The following is a 6,008-nucleotide window of genomic DNA, read 5'->3' on the forward strand; positions in this document are numbered from 1 at the left end:
CGAAGGTTGGAACAAGTTTGAATGATATTATGGGATATGTTGTCATGTTTGGTTGAGGTCCCAAGGGCCTCGGGTGAGTTTCGGGTGGTTTAACGGATCATTTCAAGTTGAAAAAAATTGCAAAAAATCTGTTGTGAGTGTTGCAGACTTTTGGCCTTCGCGTTCGCAAGTGGGCCCTCGCGTTCGCGAAGATTCAAGATGAGAGGCATGAGGTTTGGCCTTCGCATTCGCGATGGGAGTCTCACATTTGCGAAGGGGTGGGTCTGTGAGCTTCGCGTTCGCGAGAGGGCAGACGCGTTCGCGATGGTTTGTGAGTCTAAGTCTTCGCGTTCGCGTGAAGGGCATCGCGTTCGCGATAAAGGATTTTTAAGTGCTGGGCAGAATGTTTAAAAGACCAATTTCGCAATTTTGGGTCTATGTTCCTCCATTTTTTGGCGATTTTAGAGCTTTTTGAAGAGGATTAAAGAGGGAATCAAGGGAGAACACTTGGAGGTAAGATTTATGGACTTAATATTCAATCCTAATGTGATTTTTACCTAATTAATCATGGAATTTGTAGAATTTTAGCCTAAATATTGAAGAACTAGGGCTTGTAATTGGAGACCTAAAATTAGAGATTTGAGGGATCATTTGTGGTTAGATTTTGGTGCTTTTGATATGAATGAACTCGGGGAGTGATAAGGAGTCTATTGATCTAATTTTTATCGGATTTCGAGATGTGGGCTCGGGGGTCGGGTTTGGTCAATTTCGGGATTTGTGTTGTAATTTGATTACTTTCGAGTGAGCTTTGTTCCCTTAGCATATTTTGATGGTTATGTACTGATTTTGGTTAGATTTAGAGCATCCGGAGGCCGATTCGAGAGGCAAAGGCATCGCGGGCTAGAGTTTGGACTGGATAGAGGTGAGTAATGATTGTAAATGTGGTCCTGAGGGTATGAAACCCCGGATTTCACATCATTGTGCTATTTTGAGGTGATTCATATGCTAGATGACGAGCGTGGGGTTGTGCACTAACGGGGATTGTGACTTATTCCATCCCATATGACTGTTTAACTGCGTATTTGATTGAAAACTGTTTGCTATCATCATGTTTTGGGCTGAATGCCATATTTGGGCCTTGTGCCAACTGTTTTGGACCCTTATGGGATTTTTATTACTATTCCTCACTATTTTGAATTTATACTTGTAGTTAGTCATGCTATATTCTACTGTTTTCATAACGCAACCATGTTTACTCTGTTTTGACATGTTAAATGATATTTTGAGCTGAGCATCATATTTTACTGTGCCCGAGTGGCTTTAGAGATTTTCGACTGAGTAGGGCCGAGGGCCGGTGTTGTGAGGTTATTATGGGATCGGGCTGCACGCCACAGCGGTATTGAGCTGATTCATGATTATGAGGCCGAGAGCCTGAGTTGTATGCCACAAGGTGGCTTGATATGAGGCCGAGAGCCTATTGATTATGCCATGAGATGTCTTGATATTGCGGTTGGGCCGTGAGGGGCCCCTCCCGGAGTCTATACACCCCCAGTGAGCGCGGGTACCCAGTGTGATATGTGATATAGCTCGAGGGACTGATGTTGTTCCATGTTATTACACGAGGGGCTGATTTTTGTTGATATTCTTGCCTGATGGGCTGCTTTATGTTTCTTTCTCTATGTTATTCATTCATTCGTTTGAACTGCTAAAAAGGGTTTTACTGAACTAAGGTATTTCTACGAGCTTTCACTATTTTATTGCATTGTATTGGTTTTACACTACCTCTTTGTAGCATTTTGCTGTGTTTTACGTGTTTTCTTATCGCTCAGCTGCTTTTACTTTTATTACTTACTGATTTGGCGTACTCACATTACTCCCTGCACCCTATGTGCAAATTCTGGAGCCTCGGGTCCTGCTAGCGAGGGTTGATTGCTTCCAGCAGCCTGTCCGGAGTTCACTAGGTAGCTGCTCGGCGTTCGCAGCCCAGTGCTTCTCCTTCCTATCTTTATTTTCATTTGTACTGGAATTGTAGTAGACTATGTAGACTCTTCCTACTTTTAGAAGGCTGTTTAGATGCTCATGACTTGTGACACCCCGATGTCGGGCTGTATCTATTTCCGCACTTATTCTATTTCACTTAAATTTTAGGAGTTATTACTTATTATTGACTTAAATCGAATTATTATAACTGTTTAAAAGGATTGAGGATTTGTGTCGGCTAGCCTTGTTTCACGATAGGCGCCATCACGACCGGGTCCATATTTAGGGTCGTGACAAGTTTGTATCAGAGCCTAGGTTATATAGGTCTCACGAGTCATGAGCAGATTTAGTAGAGTCTCGTGGATCGGTATGGAGACGTCTGTATTTATCCTCGAGAGGCTGGAGAACCTTTAGGAAAAACTTCATATTCTTGAAATTCTTGTCGTGCGAATCTGTTGATCCGAGTACTAAACTTCTGTTATTCTATTCTCTCACAGATGGTGAGGATACGAGCGACTGGTCAGGATGGACGACCACCAGCTATGGCCACCAGAGGTTGAGGACGCAGTCGAGGTTGCAGTAGAGGCAGGGGTGTACCCCGCACAGCAGCTCGGGCAGAACCTGCAGATCCACCAGGCGCCCCAGTTCAGGATCAGGTCCTAGTTGTGGACGCTCCAGCAGCACCAGCTCAGGCACCAATTGTGCCCATTGTGATTCCGGGTCTTCAGGAGGCCCTAGTTCAGATTCTATTAGTATGCACTGGCATGGCTCAGGTAGTCTCAGTTACTACGCCGCAACTACTTCTCAGGTCGGGGGAGGCACTCAGACTCTCGCCGCTCGCACACCTGAGCAGGTCGTACAGGGACTTCAGACACCGGGGGCATCTCCAGCCCAGCCGGTTGTAGCTGTTCAGGACTATGTAACTCCTGTTATGCCAGAGGACGAGCAGCACATGTTGGAGAGGTTTGGTAGACTTCAACCTCCGACTTTCAGTGGTGCAGAGGGCGAGGATGCCCAGGGTTTCTTAGACAAGTGTCAGAGGATTCCTCGTACAGCCGGTATTCTGGAGACCGGCGGGGTCGCTTTCACTACTTTTTAGTTTTCTGGAGCTACCTTCACTTGGTGGGAGACTTATGAGAGGCATAGGCCTGTTGGTACAGCACCCCTTACCTGGCGGCAGTTCTCCGTTCTCTTTTTGGAGAAGTATGTGCCACAATCTCGCAAAGAGGAGCTGCTCAGGTAGTTCGAGTGGTTACGTCAGGGAGAGATGATTGTGATGAAGTATGAGATGAGGTTCTCGGAGTTAGCTCGTCATGCTGTTTGGTTGGTTCCTGCGGAGAGAGAGAGGATTAGGAAGTTCGTTGATAGCCTCACTTATCAGCTTCGTATTCTCATAACTAGGGAGAGGATGTCTGGTGCTACTTTTGAGGAGGTTGTAGACATTGCTCGCGAGATTGAGTCAGTTCGTCGCCAGGAGAGAGATGAGAGAGAGGCCAAGAGGCCTCAAGGATCTGGTAGTTATGGTGGTGCTCCTTCAAGAGGTCAGTTTCAGCACAGTAGAGGCCATCTATTCAGACATGCTCAATCAGCTCGCCCAGGTTATCGTGGGGCATCATCAGGTCATGGTTCTCATAGTTCTCATTAGGTCTAGTCATCACTCAGTTCCCTTCCAGCGCAGAGTTCATCCCGTGCTTCATTAGTTTAGGGCTCTTCTATGCCAGGTGCATATGCTAGTCATTCCAGTGCTAGGGGTTCCCTTCAGTCCCCGTTTCCAGCACCCGGGAGTTGCTATGAGTGTGGAGAGATAGGTCATATGTGGAGTCAGTGTCCTCGTCGTCTTGGGGGTTCATCTCAGCAGAGGATTCATCCATCAACTTTACAGCCAGTTGTTTTACCACCGCCCACCCACCCAGCTAGGGGTGATGGTCAATCGGCTAGGCGTCGCCCTAGAGGGGGAGGTCGATCAGGTGGCGGTCAGGCCTATTTCTATGCACTTCCAGCTAGACTCGATGTTATTGCTTCAGATGTTGTGATCACAGGTATTGTCTTAGTCTGCCACAGAGATGCCTCTGTATTATTTGATCCCGGATCCACTTATTCTTATGTGTCATCATACTTTGCTCGTTATTTGGATATGCCCCATGACTCCCTTGTTTCAACTGTTTCTGTATTTACTCCAGTGGGCGATACTATTGTTGTAGACCATGTGTACCGGTCATGTGTGGTGACTATTGGGGGTCTGGAGACCTGAGTGGATCTTTTGTTGTTATGTATGGTAGACTTCAATATTATATTGGGCATGGATTGGCTATCTCCGTGTCGTGCTATTTTGGATTGTCATGCTAAGATAGTGACATTGGCTATACCGGGTGTGCTACAGATTGAGTGGAAAGGTTCGACGGATTATGTTCCCAGTAGGGTAATTTCATTCTTGAAGGCCCAACGTATGGTTGGGAAGGGTTGTCTTTCATATTTAGCCTTCTGAGGGATGTCGGTGCAGAGACTCCTAGCATTAATTTTTTTCCTGTTGTGAGAGATTTTCCCAATGTATTTCTTGCAAGCCTGTCGGGCATGCCACCGGACATGGATATTGATTTTCTTATTGATCTGGTGCCGGGCACTCAGCCCATTTCTATTCCACCGTATCGTATGGCACCAGTAGAGTTGAAGGAGTTAAAGGAGCAGCTTCAGGAACTCCTTGATAAGGAGTTCATTCGGCCTAGTGTGTCGCCTTAGGGCCTATTCTATTTGTGAAAAATAAGGATGGCTCGATGAGGATGTGCATTGATTACAGGTAGTTGAACAAAGTAACAATCAAGAACAAGTATCCTTTTCCTCGTATCGATGATTTGTTTGACCAGCTTCAGAGAGCGAGAGTGTTCTCCAAGATTGATCTCCGCTCAAGTTATCACCAGTTGAAGATCAGGGATTCAGATATTCTTAAGACGACTTTCAGGACCCGATATGGTCATTATGAGTTCTTGGTGATGTCTTTTGGGTTGACCAATGCCCCAGCATCATTTATGCATTTGATGAACAGCGTATTTCGGCCTTATCTCGACTCGTTTTTCAGAGTTTTCATTGATGATCTTCTGGTGTATTCGCGTAGTCAGGAGGAGCACGCAGAGCATTTGAGAGTTGTGTTGCAGAGGTTGAGGGATGAGAAGCTTTATGTAAAGTTCTCCAAGTGTAAATTTTGGCTCAGTTTAGTGGCTTTCTTGGGGCACGTGGTGTCCAGTGAGGGTATTCAGGTTGATCCAAAGAAGATAAAGGCGCTTCAGAGTTGGCCCAGACCATCATCAGCCACAGAGATTCGTAGCTTTCTTGGTTTGGCGGGTTATTATAGCCGGTTTGTTCAGGGATTCTCATCTATCGCATCACCCTTGACCAAGTTAACTCAAAACGGTGCTCTATTCAGGTGGTCGGATGAGTGTGAGGAGAGCTTTCAGAAGCTCAAGACTGCCTTGACCACAACTCCAATATTAGTTTAACCATCAGCTTCAGGTTCATATACCGTATATTGTGATGCTTCGAGAGTTGGTATTGGGTGTGTATTGATGCAAGAGGGTAGAGTTATTTCTTATGCTTCTCGTCAGTTGAAGCCCCATGAGAAGAACTAGCCTGTTCATGATTTGGAGTTGGCTGCCATTGTTCACGCGTTGAAAATTTGGAGGCATTATTTGTATGGTGTGTCTTGTGAGGTGTTTACTGATCATCGTAGCCTCCAGCACTTGTTCAAGCAGAAGGATCTCAATTTGAGGCAGCGGAGATGGTTGGAGCTGCTAAAGGACTATGATGTCACTATTTTGTACCATTCGGGAAAAGCCAATGTGATGGCCGATGCCTTGAGTAGGAAGGCGGTGAGTATGGGGAGTTTGGCATACATTTCAGTTGGGGAGAGACCTCTTACAATTGATTTCAGGCCTTGGCCAATCGGTTCATGAGGTTAGATATTTTGGAGCCTAATCGGGTATTGGCTTATGTGATTTCTCGGTCTTCCTTACTTGATCACATCATAGAGCACCAGTATGATGATCCTCATTGCTTGT

This window comes from Nicotiana tabacum, chromosome 22, assembly GCF_000715075.1.
Source record: "Nicotiana tabacum cultivar K326 chromosome 22, ASM71507v2, whole genome shotgun sequence".
Taxonomy (NCBI): Eukaryota; Viridiplantae; Streptophyta; class Magnoliopsida; order Solanales; family Solanaceae; genus Nicotiana; species Nicotiana tabacum.